Genomic DNA, 25445 nt, shown 5'->3' with positions numbered 1-25445 from the left:
CAATTTAAAACTTTGTGACTTTTTGTGAGCCGCTGTCTTTGGCCAAGTCACACATCGTCGTTGCTACAAAACTAATCCAGGACGTGTTGTGTACCAGGGAGTGAATCCTGTTGCAGGCAGAATATTTTCTCTTTTTTGTAATTTTCCTTGGTATCATTATATTTATAAAAACAATATCAGGTCTTATCCGTTCGAGACTTTCAAAAATAATTTACATTTTATTACAGATAAATCATCAGAGTGGTGGGATAACGTTTATAATTTATAAACCGTAACAAGTGGGAGAAAGTGGGAGAAATATTTATAGTTATAAATTATAACACAAGAAATATTTCTCGCACTTGTTACGGCTCTCGACATCAAGTTCCAACTTAATTTTAGCCGGCGTGAACCGATAAATCTGCTATAGCTATTTTGATGCGAGTGTGGTCTGTGTGTGGTGTATGTGTGTGTCTTATTTAGTGTAATTTGAGTCTCTAAGCAAGATTCATATTTGACGATTTTACTTTCTTGGCTTGTTCCTGTTGTTTACATTGTATTATTAATTCATACAAGTTATTTGCAAACAAAGTGAAACAGGCTGAATACAAAACGCCGGAAATTACCATATTATTGTTACTATAACCAGTTGGTGTAAATATTCGTATACCGCCGCAATTAAATGACATATAATGAGTGGAATCCCTTAAATGAATAGAAACACGGCTTAAGATGTAGCGAAATTAGGTATAAGTAACATTCTGCATTCTTTGCAATACAGATAGTCCATTTTAGACATTCAATATAAAGTATAAAAAGTAATACTCATTATTTATTATTCATTGTTGACTACACTTAAACATATGAATACTTATTTTTCCATTTAACAACCACAATTAGGTTGCATGGATAAATTCAATATATTTAAAACTTGAATGTACGGCTTTCTGATTCAATTTTATTTCCATGATGGATATGTCTAGCCTTAGACATACATCAGTGTTTGAAATGCAAAATTGTTTATATTTCTCTTATTTGTGTAAATAGATATTTGTCAATGATAATAGTCAAGTAATAATTCATCTGTAGTTATTTCCCTGAGAGCATTTATGTGCACTGTAAATAACACTTGTTGTGGGGCATACTTAATGCTTCGACATTGTATTGTATACAAGAAAACAAACAATAAGTATATAATTTGAAACAACATGCTTTAAACATCCGTTAGTTTAAACTTGAATCCATTCACAACGATTGTGAATAAATTTATATAAACTTCTGTTTAGTCACTCGCGTTGGCACGATAGGCCGGGAACCGAACCCGAGACGCATTGGCGAGAAGCGCGTGTGATAACCAATGCGCTAATTTACGAACAAACATGAAATATATATTTTTTATACTGATGTTGAATTGCTTAATACCCAATTATGATTTTTTTCGACAACTATTCGAGCATTAAAGAAATAATCAGATGAACAGTCAGTCAAATATGTAACATAGTACCAACAAATGTCGATTTTTTGTTTGGAAAACAATATGCATCAAGATTTGATGAATGAGAGCTTTGTGGGAAAATTCAATAATGGATGGGTAGTTGGTCAGATGCTGGTGGTTAAAGCTGCCTCCTAATTTTCGAACTGCGGAGTAATGGTGCAGCAAGAACGGCTTTGGAAGGAAAAATATTGGAGGCTTCTGACGGGCGATACCAACAGTTTAGACAGCTTAACTGCTACTGAGGTACTGCTTCAATCCTCTACAATGTTAACCAGATCCATGGTGAACTAGGGAAATTCAGTGGACAATCTGGTAGTACCCCAACTGACAAGTAACCTTCCAAATAACAGCGAGACGCTACGATGACCAGCCAACGCCAGGTATTCTCATTATAGTTTTATGGTCAATATGATTAACGTTTTATCGGGACTACACCAGGGAGACAATATTGTGCGAATGTTCTTCGAGGGGTAGAGCTCAGGAGAGTGGTATGTTGACGTTGACACAATTAATTGTTCACACTCACGTATGGTTATCAAATATATATTTCAATATTTAAAATATCCAAATCAATCGCCATTTCTCGATATACACATTTGATATGACAAAGTGAATGTAAACGGGATAATCGCCAAATTCTAAACAATCAAGCAAAATGCCTTAAATTGGTACAATCAATAAATGTGCTAATCATAAGTATATTCCTCTCAATGTCCTCTCGCATGTCATAAACGGAGATTAAACATATGGAGGGGCCATAAACCAATATCGCGTACTTCAATTCACCAGTCCAATTAAGACTGACATAGGAACCAAAATAATAAGATATTTTGATATTCATGTATGATTATTATTGAACAACATATATATATATATATATATATATATATATATATATATATATATATATATCATAACTGTCTCTTCTTATACCATACTTATGTATCGAGGGTTCTCCAAAAAACCTTAAAAAGGACGAAAATGTGAAGGGACATGAAATGAGACATATTTTCCTATCAGTATCACAGGGACTGGAAAGATATATTATAAATGAATGTGCTACGCCGGTTTAAATATTTTCTTCCCATATTGAATTTGAATGAGCCTGATGGACATATTCTGGTACGGCAAAATTTGCCGTCATATTGGACAGTATGCGATTATCGAGTCATTGAATCATCATACATGAAAAGCTGGACACTTGGATCAAGTCCGGTCGGTTGTTGTCAGGATTTCTAATTTTAATTGTGATTGTAAGGCTTTCTTTATTGGCTATTGGCAGTCGCCATGGTTTGCCGACTCCGAGATAATCTATTTATAGAAAACAACGAATCTCTGATTTGCTGAAATTTTCGCTGTTTGCACTCAGAATCGGGGCAATTGAAGCAGAGTGTGGTACGCATAGCATAAACACTCTGGGGTACGAGAATGAAGCCAGGTTTTGGCAGCAAAATTCAGGTAGCTGATGATTGTGAAGACGACCAAAAAAGGCAATAATATTATCCGCGAACAAACGAAGCAGACATGACCTCAAATTTAACTTTGATACGAAGACTAATATACACTTAACGAAACATATCAAATAAACAACCAACATCTATAACAAGAAAACCAAAATATTGTAACTAATGAATGTTGGGTCTAAATAACGCATTTAAGCCCCATAGAACATAGAAAAAAACGTTTATGACAGGTAACATAAAAGTGTTCTTATTTCATTCTTTGCAAATTATAAGAAACAATATTCAGTATTTAATATATTATTCCTATCAGTTCCCTTTCTTATATCTAACTGTTAAAATGTGAATGTCGTTTTGCACATTCGTATCAGCATATTAGAATGTGTTATGTGCTGCCTTTTACACACTGATGTTTATTAAAGTATTTGCATTATTCAATTATTATTCAATAACATATTTGAAGAACGTAAGATATAACCTGAAAAACTATTTTTAATTTCTGAATTGTGATGAACATTCCGGAAATGTCGATTAAAATCTTAGTGAGTTTTCGGCCTTTTGGATTGAGACCAGTGTGTTTAATTAAATCCATAGTCAAGGGAGACATGATGTAAAATGAATACTATAATTTGACGGACGACCTTAATCACGACTATATCGGTGTATAAATATGCATCCGAATACTCGGTCTCTGTGGATATATGTTTTCACACTGAATTAAACGTGATACAGGACGTCAAAAAATTGTCCTATCATAATATCCCCTATAGAGCTTGAAATGCCGTAAGCTATATGGTAGTATAATTTTATACAAGTACGTGGCATTGCTTGTTTCGAAGTCAATATGTTTTACACAGATTCTCTGGGAAACGACATTAAACGTCCTACCTTTACAGTCTTGTGACACATAAATACTAAATTTAACTATTTACCAACCTCCCTTAAGTACAGTGTTTACCTCATTTCAGACATTTTTTTTTATCTTTAAAGCTATCATGCAGACAAAGCAATGCTAATAACGGGAGTTAAATGTTCTTATAATTCAATTATTGCTGTTGTATGTAATTTGTTTGTACCTTTTTTGATTGTTCTTGTATGAGTTTTGGAACTATGTAAGGCCGTTAAGAGCACAATACGGACGATTCACTAAAAGACTTACATGAACTTCACATAATATTTTGGTACTTAAATAAACCATAAATCTTATTTTACAAGGGATTTACTGGGCGGAATATTGTTTCGATTCGCGTACACATATATAATGTTTTTAAAGTACATTATACCCGAGGTCACAAAAAACTTGTCAGTATAAAACAGCAATTTGTATACATATATAATCAAATATAATCTGAATTTCCATATAGGGATGAAAATTGCAAACTTGTTATAATTATTCACTTTTCACGTTCCACGGGTTCAGAATAAAATTGTGTCAAATGTGAACAAAAGTCTTTATTTCAATTTTAAACATCATAACTTGTCCAATTCAAAGCTCTTGTTCAAATGGGAATGACAATGCTCTATTTGTCGAAAAACATTGGTAGCTGTTGAGATTTGAATGACTTGAGGATTGAATATACAAAATTTAATTTATTTCACTGTCTACCAGTAATTGTATTGAGTGGGTTCATAATACTCAGTAAAATAAATTTATTTCCGCTCAGGTTTAAAAAATATATATATTTATAGAAAATGTATGTTTCTCTGTGTTTTATTTCATTAGTAATGCAGATTCCGAAGAGTAGAGTCCTAAGGCTTAACTGCCTAATTGAAATCACGACCCGATATTCTTGCAGCGCAGTTAAATAAAAATAATACTGACATTGAAGAACTTCCATATGTATTAGAATGTTTGTTTACGATAGGGAATATTTATATAGTGGATTAACCGTACTATATGGTAGGCATTATGAATTCCACACCTTGCGTCTGACAATAAAATTTAACACATCCCTTGCCAAATCATTAGCTATGCAACAACGAATGCCAATTGAGAACAGTAAAACACAACTTTGTGTTGCTGAATTACCAGAAGCAATAACATTGCACATGCATTTGAATTAATGTGAATAGAAATATTATTATTTTGTGTCCTTCCCATTTTGTTATTACAAACTGCTACAAAGACGATTGAAGACATGGGGTCCTGGTACTATTGGAGACGAAATAAATTTTAAAAACACCCCAATTAGGAATTATGGTGAAAACATCATTGGCATTGCAGTGTGTATTTGTTTGTTAAATAAGTAAGTGGTAAGTGATGATCTGTTTCGTACGGATGTTCAATCTTTCGCCTACCAGGTGACTGTTCCTTAATATATGCTATTGCTTAATGTCATGTAGTGTAATCTACTTTATATGTATGTATTTATCACAAATAAAGACTGTATAGATTACGTCAAATTAATATGTAAAACACTTATCCTATTTTATTCTAATTCCAAAACTCCAATGAAATAAATAAAAAAAAATACTCTAATGTTGACAACTTTCATTCCAAATTTACAGTTTTATATGAAGTTGCATCAAATATTCTATTGCTACCTACAATGGTGAAATGGATACGTATCACAACTTCAGAGTCCCAGGGTACCAGGAAGCAAATGCTGTTGCAGGGAGATTCTTTTATTTTATCATTTACCTTTTATTCTTATATTTATTAAAATTATACCATGTCTGATATCATGACCTTTATATTTGTTCGAAACTTTTAAAAATGAGATGCATTCAAATACATATAAAACATGTTGGCCTTTAACTACTGATCCAGACACCTAGTCTTTGCGCGGGTGTAAATGACCGTAAACAGTGCATCGCAAACAACGAGTTTTCAACTACTTTTCAGTGATATATGGGTAAATAGTGCGTGCAACTGTTTAATATCAGAGTATTACGATAACGTTCATAATTTCTAACTCTAGAAATATTGCTCGCACTTGTTGTGGCTCTCGACATCAAGTGCCGACTTTATCAATGTAAAACCGGCGCAAACCGATGACTCTACTAGCTATATTAATGCGACTGTGATCTGTATGTGGCGTGTGTATGTTTGTGTCTCACGTTCAGTGTAATTTGGGCCTCTAAACAAGATTTATATTTGATGATTATCCTTTCTGGACTTGTCCCTGATGTTTTGATTAAATTATCAATTAATGCAGGTTATTTCAGGCTTAGTGAAACAGGCTGCATACAAAACGCCGTCAGATGCTAGTTTATTGTTTTACTCATACAGGTCGGTGTATATATTCGTTTTCTGCCGCATTTAAATGGCATCTAAATCGTGGTTTCCTGGTAAATAAACTAAAACACGACATAAGCTGTAGCGAAATTATGCATAAGTAACATTAATGTCTGCATTTTTAGCAATAAAGATACTCTTCTTTAGGCACTTAATATATATTTTGACGTAAAAATCATTACTTATTGTCTTTTTTTTACCTTACTTAAACATATGAATAGTTTGTTTTTTCCTTTAGCAACCACAAGTGCGTTCGTGAATGCATGGATAAATTCAGTCGATTTGCAAATTGAATGTACGGCTTTCCGATTCAATTTCATTTCCTTGATAGATATGTCTAGTCTTAGACATGCATCAGGGTTTGAAAATGCAAAATTATAGATAATGTTTATTTTTGTGTGGAAAGACATTTGTCTTGGTAATAATCAAGTGATAATTTATGTAAATATTTCCCTGAGAGCGTTTCTGTAAACTGTAAACATCACTTAATGTGGGTCATACGGTATACTTCGATATTGTGTTGAACAGATGAAAACAAACAAAAACCATATACATTGGAATAACATGCTTATTTACCCTTAAGTTTAAACTTGGATTCTATTACAACGACTGGAGAATATATTAACTCCTGGTTTGTCACTCTCGTTGGCACGACAGACCAGAAACTGAACCCGGGAAGCCTTGATAAGAAGCGAGTGCGTTAAACAATGCGCTTGCTGGACAACCTTTTGAGTCCATTCAAACGTATTTCAGTTGTTTTGTGTGTTTTTTAACAAACATAAAATAATAATTATTAAAGTACTGATGTTGACTTATTTACTACCAACAGTTTTTCGCCAACAGTTCAATAATTATAAAGATAATCAGAATAGCAGTCAGACGATATGATTATTTTCAAAAAAGTATGTTCATTTTTCGTTTGGAAATTAAAATGCAACATGTTGTCATGAAAGAGAACCTGGTGAATAAAGAAATTTGCAATAATGAGTGGATAGTTGGACATATGCTGGAAGTAAAAGCTGCCTCATCTGGGGAACTGCATGTGAGGTGGCCTTAAACGATTCACTGCTGACGGCAAGAACGGCTTTGGATGGAAAAGTTGGACGCTTCTGAAGGGCGTAGATACTAACAGTTTAGACATATAAACTACTACTGAGGTACTGCTTCAATCAGTACCAGGGAAACCGGACCCATGTTGGTCCAAGAAAACCTACTGGACAGCCCTGTAGTATCAAACCGTCAAGTAAACTTTCATAATAATTCAGAAGCTGTGATGACAAGCGAAAGCCAGGATGTTGGCGAATAAAAAGGCATTTGAGGATCGTGAAAACGATCATATAATACGTTATAATATGCCTATTAATTTCCAACTGTTAAATACAGCACGGCGTATAAAACAAACTGTATCACTCAACTGTCGTTTTACACATCCGTATCAGCATATTAGCATGTGTAAAGTGCTGCCTGTGAAACACTGATATTAATTAAAATATTTAACAATATTTAATTACTTCTTAATAACATATTATCTTAACTAACTGTATTACATGAAGAAGTTTCCAATTTCTAATTTGTGTTTATGATCAAGAAAATGCACTTAACCATTTATGCGCTTAATTGAAGACGTAATTTCCAAAAATGGACATTCCGGCAAATATCGCGTAAATTCGAAATGAAATTTCGTGGTTTAATAGCCCAGTGCGTTAATCATGGCAATTGCCAAGGGAGACATATGGTTAAAGGAATATGACGATTTGACGCTTTTTCGACGACCTGTATCTTGAATCTTTCGGTGTATAAACATACATCCGACTTGACCGAGACTCGGTGTCGGCGGATACATGTTTCCACACCGAGTTCAACGTAAAACAGGAGGTCAGACAAACACGTCATATCATGACATCCCTTATGGAACTTGGAAGGTTATAAGCCATATGGTAGTTAATATACATTACAATTTGTCGCAATTATTTTTACGAAGTGAGTATATTTTACATAGATTCTCTGGAAAATGACATTAAATGTTTTACATTTACAGTCTTGGGACACATAAATATCAAACCCTCTATTTAAACCTTAGCTCTTTAGGCAGTTGGTTTATCCTTAAAGCTTTTGGGCAAATCGTGCATTCTTAAATATAGATGAAATTGCTCTAATGTTTCTACCATTTTTGGTATATAATGTATATTTCATTTTGTTCTTGTACAATTGATGTATAAGGCCTTGAACGTATTCTGGAAGATACACTGAAATACCTGCCTTCTTGATAAACAAAATTACTTGAAGGGCCATTCTCGTTTTTAACTAGTTTGTTTGTTCAATATATAAGAATAAAAATAACAGACAACGGGTTGAATTAGTAAAGATATAGTAGCAAATTAGATGAGCAAACAAGCTGATAACTGTATTAAAGTATCCTCCAACAACCCACGACTTTTTTTTAAAACCAGAAAAATATTTTCAATATTGACAAAATTACTTCGAAAGTTCAGGTTATCTATTGTGTGTCTATATTTTAATAAAACCATCTCACGTTATTTACCGCAGTGTATTGGATACGATCCACGACTGCGATCGAATCCTGTTTCCGGCAGAATCTTCCTTCTTCTTTTTTTCTAATTTACTTTTGTTTCATTTAATTAAAAAAGTGTATGTCTAGACTTATCACCGTGACATTTTTCGCAACTTTAAAAATGTTTTGCATTTAAAACAAAAACTTGGTAAAAAAAACAACAGCTTGTGTGTTTTAACTACTGTTCCATTATCAGGTCCTTGCGCGGTTTAAAATAAGCTTAAGAGGTGCATCACAAACTACAAAAAATAAAAAAAACACTTAATGTTCTGCTTCTTTTAAAAACGCATTTTCTTGTGCAGTATGTCGATAAACATTAACGTTTAAAATTATAAAAATAGGTTTTTCTAGAGCAAAATATATACTTAAGTATCACCTCAAAAATAATGAACTGAACTCAGGTACAAGTTTTCCTCGAAGTCGTTATTTTTTATAGAATATTAACCGAATATTTCTATCAACATAACCGATGAGTCAATGCGGTTATATCAAGAGTAAACTCTGTATAGTTTTGAATCATGATATACAATAATGTGATAATTAAAGTTGAGATTAAGATTTAACTTTGGTAGGGTAGTGATATTGGTACCCGATGTATTATATTAGAGTATTTAAAAGCCTAGAAATGTGTTTTTCTGGTATGTAAACTAAATCCAGGCCTAAGCTGTAGCGGAATTATGGATCTGCTACATTGATGTCTGCATTCTTAGCTAGAATAAATTTATTCCTTGTTAGACATAGCATTGAATAATTTCATCTTTATCTCCATTACTTATGTATTGGTTACTTCACTGAAACATATGAATGGTTTTATCTTTCAACAATCACAAGTACGTTCGTAAAGGCAAGCATGTACTGAGTCTAGTTGCAGATTGATTGTATGGCTTTCTGATTCAAGTTTATCTCCTTGATGGATATGTCTTGTCTTGGAAACGCATTAGAGTAACGTTTACTATGCAAAACTGCTAATATATCTCATATTGCTGCGAATAGACATTTGTCATTAATAATAACAAGTGTATGTTCATGTGTTATTATTTCCATCTATAAATATCGCTTGTTGTCGGGCATACCACAAGCGTACTTAATGAATGCGTTTAATGATACCTTTCAACTCTTAAACACATCTCTTTTTCTCCAAGAAATCAACTAATATATTTTTAATATGAAAAATATGCTTTATGCATCCTTAGGTTTCAGCGTTGTTTATTTTACAATGAGTGTGAAGAAAGACCTATTAACGCATACTAACTCACTCCCGATGTCACGACGTTGAGCGAGGGTGAGGTTTTGGGTTGTTTTAGTTTTTGCCTTTTAATTTCCTTTTCCATATCCATCAGTAAATATATAGCACGGTGTATTGAAGAAACCGTATTACGCTACTTTCGTTTTCCAAATACGTATCTGCATAGCATGTGTTACATATATTTTTATCAAATCTTAATAAACTTACTATTCAATGGCATTTTTAGGAACGTACTACATTTCCTAAAATATATATTTCGCATGAATCAAAATTGCTGATTTGTGGATCTGCCCACGAAAATGCAATAAGTCATTAAACCGATTGATATATGACGTCATTTCCGAATTTAAATTATGGGAAATGTCCTGTAGAGAGACACTAAATACCTTAAAATACTTTATATTATTTTACAATAATTCTGAAAACAGGTCTTTAAATGTTCTACTTTAATGTTTTGAGACACATAAATAACAAACTTATTTATTTAAAGTTTTTATCTTATTTAAGACATTTTATCCATAAAGTTCCGTGCAGACAGAGCATTTCGAAAGACGGATGTTAAATAATCTGATATTATCGCTGGTGTGCAATGTGTATATTTCTTTAAGTATTGCTCTTTTATGGATACTGGCACTGTATGAGGCTAAGCAGCGGCTCCGAATAAAAAACTGTGTTTAAACTTCAACTAAAAACTAAAAAAAAAACAGTTTCTTCCCCAAAACCAACTTCCGTTTCAACATCATCAGTCTGTAATCTTAGCCTAAAGGGGTTCTGTATGACATGTCGTCGTCCTCTGCCAGCCTTTCTTTTGCCGTAGAAATCTTGAATGTAGACAACATGACGCACCTCTTGTCTGACTTACTTATTTTTTCATGCGCAGGTTATGCATAGATTTACACTGTCCTGGTTTTAAAACAAGAGCTTTCTGTTCGATCTTATTCCAAAGCGAAATTCCAGCAGTTTTCTGAGACTCGTTGTCCCTGTTGAATTCGATATTTTTGTTTTGACTTCTTCAAGAGAACAAAGTTGTTTACATTGTTGTACGTGCCATTAACATTTGGCAGTTTTTTTTCCAGACTCCTCTATCAAAGTCATCAACATGATCCACAGCTGAGTGTGTTCTTAGTGTGGGTTTGTAGGTTTGTGTCTCTCGTTCAGTTCAGTTTTGGTCCTTTCCGTATGCCTCTAAACAATAATTTCATGTTTTTGACTTCCCAGAAGTTTTCATTGTATTATTGAGTCATGTCGTTTTCATGCATAGCTTACTTTTGCGTTCAAGATGTGACGTATTTTACGATCTTACACTGAAATATAATAGTAAATAAAAAGTTATTATTGTATGCTTCAAAACAGTGGCAAATGACATTTAATTGAAATTTTCAGACTCGAGCCAAATATATGGGAAGTTTACGTCATTTCGGAAATGGCGGCGCTAAAATTGTGTCCCTGCCCTGTGAGCGCTGACGTTTGATTTTGATTAAAATGCAGGGCTAAAACAGTGACAAGTATCACATTTTGCAGTTTGAATGTACGGCTGTCTGATTCAATTTAATTTTCTTTGAATGGAAATGACAAGTCTAAAAAATGCATCAAACTACAATTTGAAAGGCCAAACTGTAAATAGTTCTCTTATTTGTGTGAATAGACATTTGTCATTGATAATAATCAAGTAATAGTTTATCTGTTAATATTTCCCATAGAGTATTTCCAAGTGAAAATACCATTTGTTTAGGGGCAAACAAAAAGCGTGTTTCATGCATTCGTTAAATTATTTTATTGTTAACTTATAAACAGTTCCCTTTCTTAAAAAAACAAAGCAATATGTATATTTACTTATGAAAGAATCACTCTTGTTGGCACAATGTACCGCTATAGTATGTAATTGAGTAGCTCGGGAAGCCAGAATGTGCGGAGAAAAAAACAATTTTAAGGCTTAGTGATCATAAAACGAACTCACATACGCCCAGTCCTGGAATCGAACCGAAGACACCTTGGTGAGAAGCGAGTGCCCTATCCACTGCATTAGCATGACTGCACTTCATTCAAAAATGGTTCAGTTCAAATGGAGTTTTTTTCTCGAGCAGGCATAAAATAAATCTGTAAATATTGATGTTTACTTCCTCAATATCCAAAATTGAAAACTATTGCCACGATTTCGATAATGAAACATAACCAGAATGAATGTTCAATTTTCGTTTGGAAATCAATATGAAACAAAAAAAAATGAATATAAGCTTCGTGAATATAGAACAATGTCATAATAAAAGGAAAACTGGAAAATAACAACCGAGAAGCCCCTAGGTTAAATTTAACTTTTATTTAAATTTGAGGCCTATCATACACTCAACGATACGCCACATCAAAAAACAACCTATACTAGGAACGTAATAAAATGTCGTTATCAATTTTCATTTTGGGTATTAACTACACCTTTCCATAAATCAACATTTACGACAATCAACGAAAACATACAAATATCTTTCGTTTGTATACTTCACTCTTACTATATAAATGCCCTCTGACAGTTCATTTCAGTACCAATATGCTAAACTCTTTGTTTACGCACTGAATGTATTTCATATATATTCTATGGAAACGACATGAACTGTTCTACCTTTTAAATCTTGGGAGACATCAATAGCGAACTATTTTTATTGATCAACTCCCCCCGTTTTTATCTCATTTCAGACTTCTTTCCTAAAACCTCTTTAAAACGCATTTCTAAATACGAATGTCAAATACTCTTATATTTCTATTATGACTGTGGAACAATGTGTATATTCCTCTTTCTGCAGTGTTTTTGTATTTGTTTTGGCACTGTATGCGGCCGTTAAAATGTTGTGAAAGATAAACTGTGACACTTTTTTAAAACGTTTCATTTGCTATAAAAACAATTGATACAAGCCAGTAAACATGATCATTTATGCACTGTGCTGAACAAGTATTAGTTAATAAAAACAATTTAAAGTATCTCAGTAAATCACAGAAAGTATACACATTTAAAAACAGCAAAAAGGCAACATTGTCATCGATTGTGCAACAAAGCATTGGCCATAGCATTACAGACGATCAATTATAGTGTGTAATAGCTTATTGTTACTATCACCTGTAGTTCTTAGCTAAAATAGTTATATCTAACACAAACTGAATGGCCGCCGTTTTCCTATCCCATGACTAGTCTAACTATATTCAATATAAATACTCAACATAAACATGTTAACATAAACATAAGTTATTTACACTTATCAAGCTGTCTAACATACTGCCTTTAAAAGGTCACCAAAGGACAAGGTCAAAGTCCTTACAAGATCGAAATGCTCAATTTACATTTACATTTTACTGACCGTTCCAAGGTGGTACCTAATATTCCTTGATATATACATATAGTATTCACTGTGTTGTTTATGGAGTTTTGTGCTGTTGTTCTTGTTTGTGATTTTTTTTGTTCTATGTCTTTAGCGTTGACCCTGTGTCATTAAACAGGGTTTATATTCAAACTTTTGGCAACTGAGCTTGTTTCTGTTTTTTTACATAAATATCAATTCAAAATACCGGTTGTTACTTTTTTATCGTTTGCCTCTTGCCTGTTTTCCTCGACCACTCACTCGGTCGTCGTACGCATGTTAACCGCCGGCAAGTAAATGACATAAAAGTTATGTTTCGGCAAATAAACTTGAACCGGGATTTAGCAAAATAATATAAAAGTTACACTGACAAATGCATGGATATAATGATTCCATTTGCAGATTGAATGTACGGCTTTTGAATTCAATTCTATTTCTTTGAATAATATGTCTGGCCTTAGAAATGCATCAGAGTATCAATTGAAAACAAAAATGTTAAAATTTCTCATATTTGTGTGAATTGACGTTTGCCATTAATGAATTCATATTTAAATATTTCCTTCAGGGCATTTCATACCGTAAATATCATTTGTTACGGGGCATAGCACCAGCCTTTATGATAAATTCGTTTAATGATACCATTGTCATCTCCTAAACAGCCCTGTTCAAAGGCACAAGGCCATTGACCAAACGACAATGAAGTACAAACTCAAAGATATAAACCCCACATTCATAAATACAAACACCACACATAGTTTTGATAGTTTTGTGTACAACGCATTGAATCTAACTTACTGATGTATTATATCGCTTACGACACATGGTTCTTTCGCAGATTTTGTGGGGGGTTTTTCCATTTGGAACTTACGTTTGTTTATCCCGTAAATCCCAGTAAATTTTGAAAACTCGTTTTATGTATCTGCACAGATCACATGACTTGTACATGCTGTATATACACTTTACACTTGAAAACCATACACCATTATGCGCTTGTTTAACGGGTACACTCAGCTGAGACAGCGACAGCGTATTCTTTTTTGTACAATAATGCATTATCGTTGAAAAGCGTTGGTAACGCTAGTTATTTTTGAATGACTGTTGGCTTGGGTACACAAAATTCAATTAATTGTTTGTCAGTTATTGTTTTGAGTGGATTCATAAAATACACTAAATAATTTAAGTTTTATATATAGTAATAAGATATTTATAAAGAACACCGCTGTAAAATCGCATGGCTTCGTATGTGTCATCAAGTGGATTCAATCATCAAAATATATATAACGCTGTGTTATATAAATGCTGAGAGGAATATTTGTTCTTAAAGTAATTATGTACGTCTACAACGTCGCCTTTATGCTATGATAAGTTCTAACTTGATGACTGTCTGCGAAATACCTCGGAAATACTCAAGACAAGCAATTGACCGACTTCAGATGTATTCGACGCTTGCGGAAACATGGATATCATATTACATTTATCATCATCATTTCCTAAAACAAATACAAAACATCACATTCAAACGATCGAAATAAATTGGAGGAACTGTGCTAGCTCTTAAAGGTACGATAAAGAGAAAGCCACGACAACAAATACAATAAAGCAATAAAGGTATATAAATGCCGTCCAATATATTTCGAGATATAAAAACGAAATGTCATTAGTGCGTTTTCTAATGCAAATTTTGTTCTCCAAATCCCATTTACATAGCATAACATATTTAACATTATGATATCCTCAATAAACGCGCGTGGTTGCATTTCTCTCTCTTATAGGTGTTTCGTAATGATAGGAATTATGTTTAGATAGACTATCCCAAGAACATTAGACAGTTCTGAGATACTCATAAATGAGTTTAAGTCAATGTGACACGCGTAAGGACTGAAAAGGTGGTTGACCGCATTTCCGTCTCACATTGTCATTAACCGCTCGAAAATTATGATCAATATGATACATTTGATATAGAGTGAAAGTTTCTCGAGATTACTAAATTCAATAGCTATACCTTCCAATCATGTGAATATCAGACCTGGTAATTGTCACCTGTATTCACAGCTTTAGATATATAAAAGGATGCATATTTTGTTCCAGCTCGATATAATCAGATACTTATGATAATATTGGACTTTTCTAAAACAGTTATTATCAAATATAATGAATTAAAACAATATGGCCATTACATATATGATCTATAGGACACTTACGTTAAAAATAACATGTTTCGTGATGTAACCCGATTTAGGCTTACTATTCCACTAAATGTCAATTACATGGTGTGAGGGAGTGACATAACTTCCATTCGTATATGTATGACCGAGTCTACTGAATAGATAGCAATCGAAACCTCACGATGAATTACAATGTTACGAAAACGTTGATGAAGAAAATGTCACGGTAAATTATTAGCTCAGATAAAATTCACCAGGCCGTCTGTTTTTCTTCTGGATACATGGCTTTGGAAATAGATACTAGACATGATCATCCTTTGTTCTATAAAACAAATGAAAGGGCAGGTGCACCGTACGAGGAAACTTGAGAAAAGCGACAGGCATAGTCTGCGAGGTTGGTTTCATAATAATTTTGTTTCAGTTCCATATATGTATACATTTTAAAAGTATTCTTGATTTATAAATATAACATGTTAATTGTAAGTTCAGCGAAGTGATACAAACATGTAATCGTTTATTTGTACGCATTTTGTACATTGTCTTTCTATGCATTCGTATATATGCAAAGAATGACGACAGTTTCGGCATAATGAATACTGACCATTGAAAGCAATTGACCTTACGACAGGATTTGATTGACAGGTCCTATCAGCCAATCAGAATGTAGGGCTGATAAGCCGTGTTGCTATCCGCCATTTTGTCCGTCAAACTGACCAGAGTCCGTCATATACATGCGCTGGCAATTCCTCGCCTTTTTAAGTATTATGGTAAAAAGGTGTTGTCATGGCACTTGTAATTCGGATACAAGGTAGCCAGGCCGACTAAAGATGGCTTCCAATTTGTTCCGTATTCGAAACCAGCGAGTTATTTAGAAAAATGCAAGTGCTGTATCAGACTCTGTGGAAGACCTCATCAATAGCTGAACTTGGAAATTTTGAAAGATCGTTCAAAGGCGAAACATCTATACGTCTGTACAAAAGTATTTTTTTTTTAACAAAACTACTTATTTCAATCCGCTCAAAATTTATTTGATACTGAAATTGTCCGTGCATGACCTAAATAAGTGTACTATTTTTAAACTATAAACATCGTACATTTATGCTTTGGCTTGTGTTGTCAAATCGGCATTAATGGCCATTTAATATCAGGTTCAACATGGACACGATTGATTTCATTCAAGATAGAGATATTTTTGTTGATATCGTTATGTAGTTTTTATAAACTGCTTTGCTTTCAAAGTAAATCAGGAAATATCGTACAACTAAATTTTTGTCCGAACCATCGCATGCTTCCGAATCCCATCTACTCGTATGGTTCCTATGTAAACAATGGCTATTGTAGCTGTTATTCCGACACATTTCATAGATTTCTTATTTTCATATCAGCACTTTGTCGACGGGAAATCCAATCAAGAAAACCCTGACCCTCAAGCAGCTACTGTATTTGACCAGCTCACACCAGCTAGGCCTCCTCCAAAACTCAGATAAATATCTGAGCCACCAAAAAAAACGAGAACAGATCGGTCTGAATCGTTAAGGTATTATTTTCTGTATAAAACAATTTATTTCACTGTACATTTAAATCAATTATTATGTTCATTAGAACTCGATTCTGCCAAACATGTGCTGTAAAGACGTAGACTTATTATGAATAAAGAACAAGTCAAACTTGTACATATTTTCATTGTTATTCTTATATTTTGGGCCATTTAGGTAAAGCTAAAATATTTGATGATAGTTCATCCAATGTTCAGAGTCCGGATCACATGCACACTTGATTAACAGTATTCTTAAAGTTGCACTCTCACAGAATTCTAGTTTGACACTTTTTGTCTCAGAATCGGCTTATTTTGGCATTCTTTAAATTAAGACCTAATATATAAATCACAAAGCAAACTTCTCCGAGCCAAAATATGATAAATGCAATCGAATCCTGTGTAAGTTGTCAAAGCGATCAATCTGTAAAAGTGCAGCTTTAACAGTGAAAAATAACTTCTGCTAATGCTATATATTTTAAAATATATTTGCCATTGCAATAGAGATATTCACCTACAATGTCATACATAAACACCAAAGAAATATCAAAGTTTAAGGAATGTTTGCAAAACAACAATGTATTTAATAAATCTGATATTAAATATGCAACAACTGGTGTTATACTCCAGAACTGAAGCTAACATCAAAGAGATACATCCTTCCAAGAATCCATCAAAACAACATGCTGAACAACTTCAAGAACTCTTTTCAAAAGACCACACTTTCCTGAAATAAATAAAAGATGCCAATATTAAAATAAATCAGTTACATGTTTTGTTAAATATTTTAATACTAGTTGTAAATGCTCTGCCTTTGATGTTTGTTTTCTACATGTATATCATAATGAAATATTGACAAGATAATAGCTAACTGTATGTTTTGTGGTTGTTGTTTTTCTCTGGATAAATAGTCCATTACTTTTGTACAGCATAGTAAAACTAAATGTTGTAAAAAGCTTTAAAATAGGTCCTACCGATTATTGTAAAACTTGTCATCACATCATCACTGGTTTTCTCTTGCGGTTGACATTGCCTGGACTGGCATATATCATGTGTGTGTGGGGGGGCGGTTTCTGGTCTTATGCTAGGTCCCTTGTGGCGGTAGGCTTGTTGAAGACAATAATAAGGGGACTTCCTAATCTCCATCAATCAGAATACTTTAATGGTGTCAACGGTAAATAGCAGGGGACCCTCCACCATCCTTAACCGGTAAATTGGGGGAGGGTAGTGTGTGTGGGTTAGAACCAGCTGCCCGGTCAGCTTAGTTGGTTAGAGCGTCGGGCTAGTGTTCTGGTGGTTGTGAGTACGGGCCCCACACCGGAGGCACTTTTCCTCCCAGGTCTACTTTTACAGCCAGAGTGTGTGAACATGTTCCACAATTTCTGGAAGAATTAAAATCAAAGCATGTGAATGTTTGAGCAGTGCAAAAGTTACAGATTGGTATCACCCACAATTGTCACTTGTCAACTATTATTCATAAGGGGAAGTGTTCAATCGCTTAGAACTGAAACTTTTTATGCATAACCCCAATAAACCATTTCTGCTCATACTATAGAAAACAAGGTTATACTGTATAGCTGGCATGTAACTGTTATTAAATGTCACTTCCGGGTTCCCCATTCGGGACATTTATGATTTACTCATATTGTGCGATTATTTAATCTTTGTTTCAACAAAACTGTTAGAAGGACCGGTGTTATTAAAAGTTAAACTTACCCTTGTTTGCTTTTACAGTATGCGTCACACACACGCTTTTCTTTGTATCGATGTCAATGTTGACGACATGGCAGCTATCCGATTTTCTCTCTACTGTAGATTTCACCCCGTAAATGTTAGATATCGTCATTTTCTAAAGATATATCGAGCCTTCCGATGTAGTAGCCAGTTACAAATTTCTTTGACTTCCTCTTTGTTTGACGGACATAGACAGAGTTCGCTCCCTTGATATCAGGGGGCGTGGCTTAGAAGCCGCTGTCGTAAGGTCAATTATGAATGCTAATGTCTGAAAATAGATAAGAAAATAATATTGTCTATTGTCAACGCCCTCTTGCATCGGCCCTAGTTTGTTATTGAGATATTCAATGTACATGAAGGACAAACGCATTATTTATCATGATGTGGACACGCTGAATGTTAATGGCCAATCGTCTCAACAAGAAAACGTTGTTTAAACAAAATTCAGAGAAAAGGTTAAACATTAATATTCAGATTAAAGGAAATCGGTGTAAATCCACATCGCCTTTTAAACTTAACTTTGACATGAATGAATTTTACTCGTACATGCCGTCGAAGAATAAAGCATTGATAAAACTATTAAGAAACATATGACAACACTCAATTAGCGTTTTGACATTTAACGGGACCTTGCTACCTTAGATAGCGTGACAAAAAGGCAATTTAGAATGTTATGATTTTGGATCTCCTCAAACATCAGTTTAATTAAAAACGATAAAAAATAGCAACTGTAAAAAATATACCTATTGCAGTGAAATCCTTCATTTTAGATGTATTTTGAAATAGTAGAAAGTAATAACCAATTGGTAAATGTGAAATTGAAAGTACATATATTATAGATTCATTTCTTTTAACTTCCATCATTCTGTATACTGCAGTCAGTATTGGAGTCATGTTATGATAAGGCAATCATAGGGATTTAGTTTATCGTTTTGTTCTGTCTGAACCACAATGCGTATTGTCATAAAATAGCAAATTATAGACTTTAAAACCAAGTATCACGCCTTAGAATATCAATCAATATCACACAATAATAATAAACAATATTGATTTGAGTTGTTTGCGTAATGAAGGGTTATTTTGAGTTGCTATGTGTTTTCATATGTAACCTTTATTTTAGCATCCATCATATATAGCCAAGTAGTAGAACGTCGGCAAAAGGTAAGATGTGCCCAGCGAAAAATATCCAAATCCGCTACAGACGGACAAAAGAGGCTACCAGTAGTACCAGTTATTTCTGCAACTGACGAAAAAATTTAAAAGCTCATACTGAAAGACAAACAAAACATATAAAGAAGGTTAAAGAATAAATACAACCTATGTTTGCCCAAGACCACGTGATTACATTTAGGAATTCAAAGAGAATGCGTCTGAAACACAAAATCTACTGCAATAATACGTGCCGGCAAGTCATACTTACGTCTGTTTATTACATAACTCGAAAAGGGTAAGTTTCAATTTATGATAATTTATTTGTTTTCAAAATATAGCTCCACAGGGTAATCTTGTTTGTATTGCATTAGCATTGTTATTTAATTTAAGGGAAGTGCAATACAATTTATAATCCGGAGGCTCGTAGCTTATATCAGAACTACATGCCGAACCTCTTTACAGTATGTGATCTTTAAAACTGGAATATCAATCACCATGGCATTTTAGTGTTCTGTTTATATGTGCTTTTTTCGCTCTTTGAATGTTAATATTCGTAAATAATAATAATAATAATAATAATAATAATAATAATAATAATAATAATAATAATAATAATAATTAGAACAATAATTAGAATAATAATTAGAATAATAAATAATTTAAGTGTCAAAACGTGTTATTTGAATAAGTTCAAATTGCTTTGCTGTTAAGTATATTAGATCATAAATGATTAAGGTTAAGAGTAACGTCCTTAGGCTTTACTTTATTATTTAAATATTAAGCGATTTACTTGCAGCGTAGTTAAATGTTAATGTAGTGTTTTAATATATCTTCGAACAAACCACAACACATTTTAAAACAATAAAAACATAATAAATACGTTCTAAAATTGACAACTTTTATTCCAAATTTACATTTCAATATTGTGTTCATATTTTGCATTAATTTAATTTATGCTACCTTCCGTGTTGTGGTGGATACGGTACACGACTCAAAGAGTATCAGTGAGTAAATCCTGTTGCCGGTTGAATACTTTCTCATTTTTGTAATTTACCTTTGTATATTTTTTTTTATAAAGCAAAGGTCATGTCTGATCAGTTTGACACTTTCAAAAATAATTTTCATTTTATTACTGATACATTATCTTTAGGGCATTTGACTACTGATCCAGACACCTAGTCTATGTTTTCAAACACGTTTCGGTGATATATGGGGAAATAGTGTATACAACTGTTTTATATCAGAGTTTTGCGATAATGTTCATAATTTCTTACTCTAAAAATATTTCTCAAACTCTCAGGCTCTCGAAATCAAGTGCCTAATCATTAATTTTTAGCCGGCGTATACCGAGGAAGATATTAAATAAGATTGATATTTTATTAATTTACTTTCTGAATTTGTCCCTATTTTTTCATTGTATTATTAATTAATGCAGGTTATTTGCAAACTAAGTGAAACAGGCTAGTAAATATTCGTATGCAGCCGCAATTAAATGGCACAGAATACGTGGTTTACTGGTAAATAAACTAAAACACGACCTAATCTGTATGCATATTAAAGTAACATTGATGTCTGCATTCTTAGTAATAAAGATATTCCATTTTAGACGTTTGATATTTATTCCATGGCAATATTCATTATTTATTGTATTGTTTACTTTCCTTAAGTGCGTTTGTGAATGCATGGATTGGTTCAATCTATTTGCAGATGGAATATACGGCTTTCTGACTCAATTTTATTTCCTTGATGGATATTTCTAGACATGCATCAGAATTTGAAATGCAAAGCTGTTAATATGTATCTTATTTGTATGAAAAGACATTTGTCATTGATAATAATCAAGTAATAATTCATCTGTAAATATTTCCCAAGGGGCATTTATGTAAACTGTAAGGAAAACATTCTTTATTCACCCTTTAGTTTAAACTTGAAATATTTTAGAGAACTGTGAAGATATATTAACTTCTGTTTAGACATACTCGTTCGCACGACAGGCCGGGAACCGAACCCGGGACGCCATGGTAAGAAGCGAATGCGTTAACCAATGCGCTTACGGGACAACCATTTGAGATCATACAAACGTATTCCTGGTCATTTGTTTAATTTCGAACAAAGATAAAGTTATTATTAAAGTTCAAATAATGACCCATTTACTAACCAAACCTGATTTTTTTTCGCCAACAATATGCCGTTATGAAATTGTACAAATAAAAAAAAGGATGTTCATTTTTCGTTTGGAAATCAATACGCAACAAAATGTCATGAATGAGAGATTCATTAATAGAGAACAGTGCAATAATGAGTGGATAGTTGGTCAGACGCTGCCTCACCTCCGGAACTGCCTCCTCTTCAAAGGGAACATGACCCATGTTGTGCCAGGGAAATTTAGTGGACAACCTGGTAGTACCCTAACAGACAGGTAACCTTCCAATGTACAGCCAGACGCTGTGATAACCAGTGGAAGCCAAGGAGTAAGGGCAAAAACTGGCAGTTCAGGATTGAGAGTTTTAACCAAAGACAACAACAGTGCCATATAATTCAGACAGTAGGAAAAGGTGAAGCAGCCACGAATCCAAATTTGACTATGAGCTTGTTACGAGGCCTAATATACACTCAACCAAAGATACATCTTCATCAGTAAAACAAACGTGTTTTACGAACTGAAAAAAATATCGATCCAATGAATGTTGGGGGTCTTAATTACACATTTTTGCCCAACAACAAAACATAACATTTGCGACAGGTTACATAAAGTGTTGTTGAAAAAAACAATATCCAGTTGATAATATGCCTATTAATTCCTTTCTGATATACAATTTTGAAAATACATCAGGTCGTAATAAACAAACCGTATCACCCTTCTGTCGGTTTCCTCAACCGTATTAGCACAGTCAAATGTGAAGAGTGCTGTCTTAAAGTACTGATGTTTATTAATCAACTATTACGTTTTTCGCGAGATACAGATACAATGGCGGTACCAATACCAGACAATTGAAGACAATATATGCCAGAACTCGCTCAATATCGACCAAACTCGGCCAATATCAACAAAACTCGTCTAATATGAGTTTCCTCCGTTTTGATTGGCTAAAAAACTCGCCTAATATAGGATTTGAGAAATGGGCCATTTTCATTGGCTGTTGAAACTCGCCTGATATGAAAATATGCCGGAAATTATTTTTAAAGGTAGCCATTTTGTTTTTCGTTTTTTGACTGTTTTGAAAAATTTGTGCTTCGTATAACCCTATTTGGAATACTTGAACCTATTGAATGATTGCACCACCTTGTACGGTTGGATATTACATTTGTATCTAACTCGTTTGTGGATTTTACGACTATTACGATTTTGTACACCGACAAAATGGACGACGAATGTGAAACATTTGATGTTTTGGCAAATGATTTACGAATTTAAGACGAAAAGACATGCTTCCTTACAATGTACAGTGCTTTATTCATAAGTATGTGCAATGTCACTCTAAGGATGCATGTCAAAATCAGCAAAGTCAAGTCTAGAAAACCAGACACCATGAATGAATAAGGGATAAATACGGCTTCACTGTGAACTAAAGGTAAGTTATAAGAATGGTAACAGTTTATTAATAAACTACTTTAAGTTGTTTACGCATGTAACAAGCGATTTGTTTTTATTTAATACTCTCAAACCATGCAATAACATATTCTCACACGAACGTACTATATTTCCGAAAGGAATTATTTTGAATGTATTCAATTTCTGATTTGTGCTTAAGCTCAAGCAAATGCATTGAATCATTATTAAAAGGGAACAGACACCATATGATACCATTGCAAGGGAGAAAAAGCGTTGGTAACGCTAGATAATTGAATAATTGTTGACTTAGGTATGCAAAATACAATAAATTACAGTGCCTTCCCGTTATTGTTTTGAGTGGGTTTATACACTAACACAATTCAATTTTAAGTTTTTTTAAAATAATATACTAATATAAAAATATGAGGCATATTGCTGTAGAATATCATGGCTTCGTATGTGTCAACAAATGGATTTAATCCTTAAAATACCTAAAACGTTATGTTATATAACTGTCGATTGGAATATTTGTTCTTTGAGTTCATGTCTACACCTACAATGTCGTTTATATGCGATGATAACTTCCGACTTGATGACTGTCTGCGAAATAATTCGGAAATGCTTAAGACAAGCAATTGACCGACTTCAAATGTTTTCGACGCGAGCGAAAACATGGGTATCATATTGCATGCATCATCATCATTTCCTGGAACAGAGTGACCTTGCTAAGTAAGAATTTGTACCATTGCAAAAAAAAAAGAATATAATGATTGTCAAAAAATTAAATTAAATTGATATGTTTGTGTACAACGCATTGAATCTAACTTACTGATGTATTTCACCGCTTACAACACATGGTTCACTCGCTTTTTTTGTGTATTTTTCCATTTGAAATTTACGTTTGTCTACCACGTTAATCCCAGTAAATTTAAAACGCGTCGTTTTATGTATCTGTACAAATCAAATGACTTGTACATGCTGCATTTTCATTATAAATTGATAACCAAAATTAATATGCGCTATTTTTAAACGGGTACACTCAGCTAAGACAGCGAAAAAAAAATATTTTAATCATGTACAATGATGCATTTTCGTTGAAAAGCGTTGGTAACGCTAGTAAATTTTGGATATACAAATTCAACTAAATTACATTGTCTGCCAGTTATTGTTTTGAGTGTGTCCATGAAAGACACTAAAATAATTCAATTTCAACAAGTATTGAAAAGAATATACAAATGAGAAATGTAAAAGAAACATCAACTTGCAGAATAGCATGGCTTCGTATGTGTATCAAGTGGATTCAATCCGAAAAAAAACCTATAACGCTGTGTTATATAAATGTTGAGAGGAATAATTATGTACGTCTTCAATGTCATCTTCATTTGATTTATAGATAGCTCCGCCTTAACCATGTCGTAACTCCGCCTTAACCATGTCTTAACTCCTCTTTACGTCTTTCGAAAATTTCCGCTATCACTTGGCTCTATTTAAACCAATTATGGATACATTGGACCATGGACATTGCGAACGTTATTATGGAAATTACGAATCATCTATATAATGACATTATGTACTATGATTTGGAAACAGGATGGATTATAAATAATTTCATGTCGAATAAAATGATATATGATATATACAACATGTTTTTGTCTATATAATAGTAATTAATACGCACATATGACATGGAATGAGATGTATGCAAAATGATACTTGACTCAAACACAACAAAATTTAAGTCATTAGCATTAAATTATACTTCAATAACGAAAAGTCCCATTGTCTTATTTTTCTTTTAAAGCTGCACTCTCACAGATTGGCCGTGTTGACAACTACTTTTATTTTTTGTTTTGGAATTAGCCAATTTTTGCGTAAATGTCTTGATACCAGTGGTATAAGACTGCTGACAAAAGATCAGCTACAGTTTTTCAGTTTTACGTTCGCAAATTGATGTTTTATGGCTAAAAGTGATA

This window comes from Mya arenaria, chromosome 9 (assembly GCF_026914265.1).
Source record: "Mya arenaria isolate MELC-2E11 chromosome 9, ASM2691426v1".
Classification (NCBI taxonomy): Eukaryota; Metazoa; Mollusca; class Bivalvia; order Myida; family Myidae; genus Mya; species Mya arenaria.
This window is presented reverse-complemented; position numbering follows the sequence as displayed.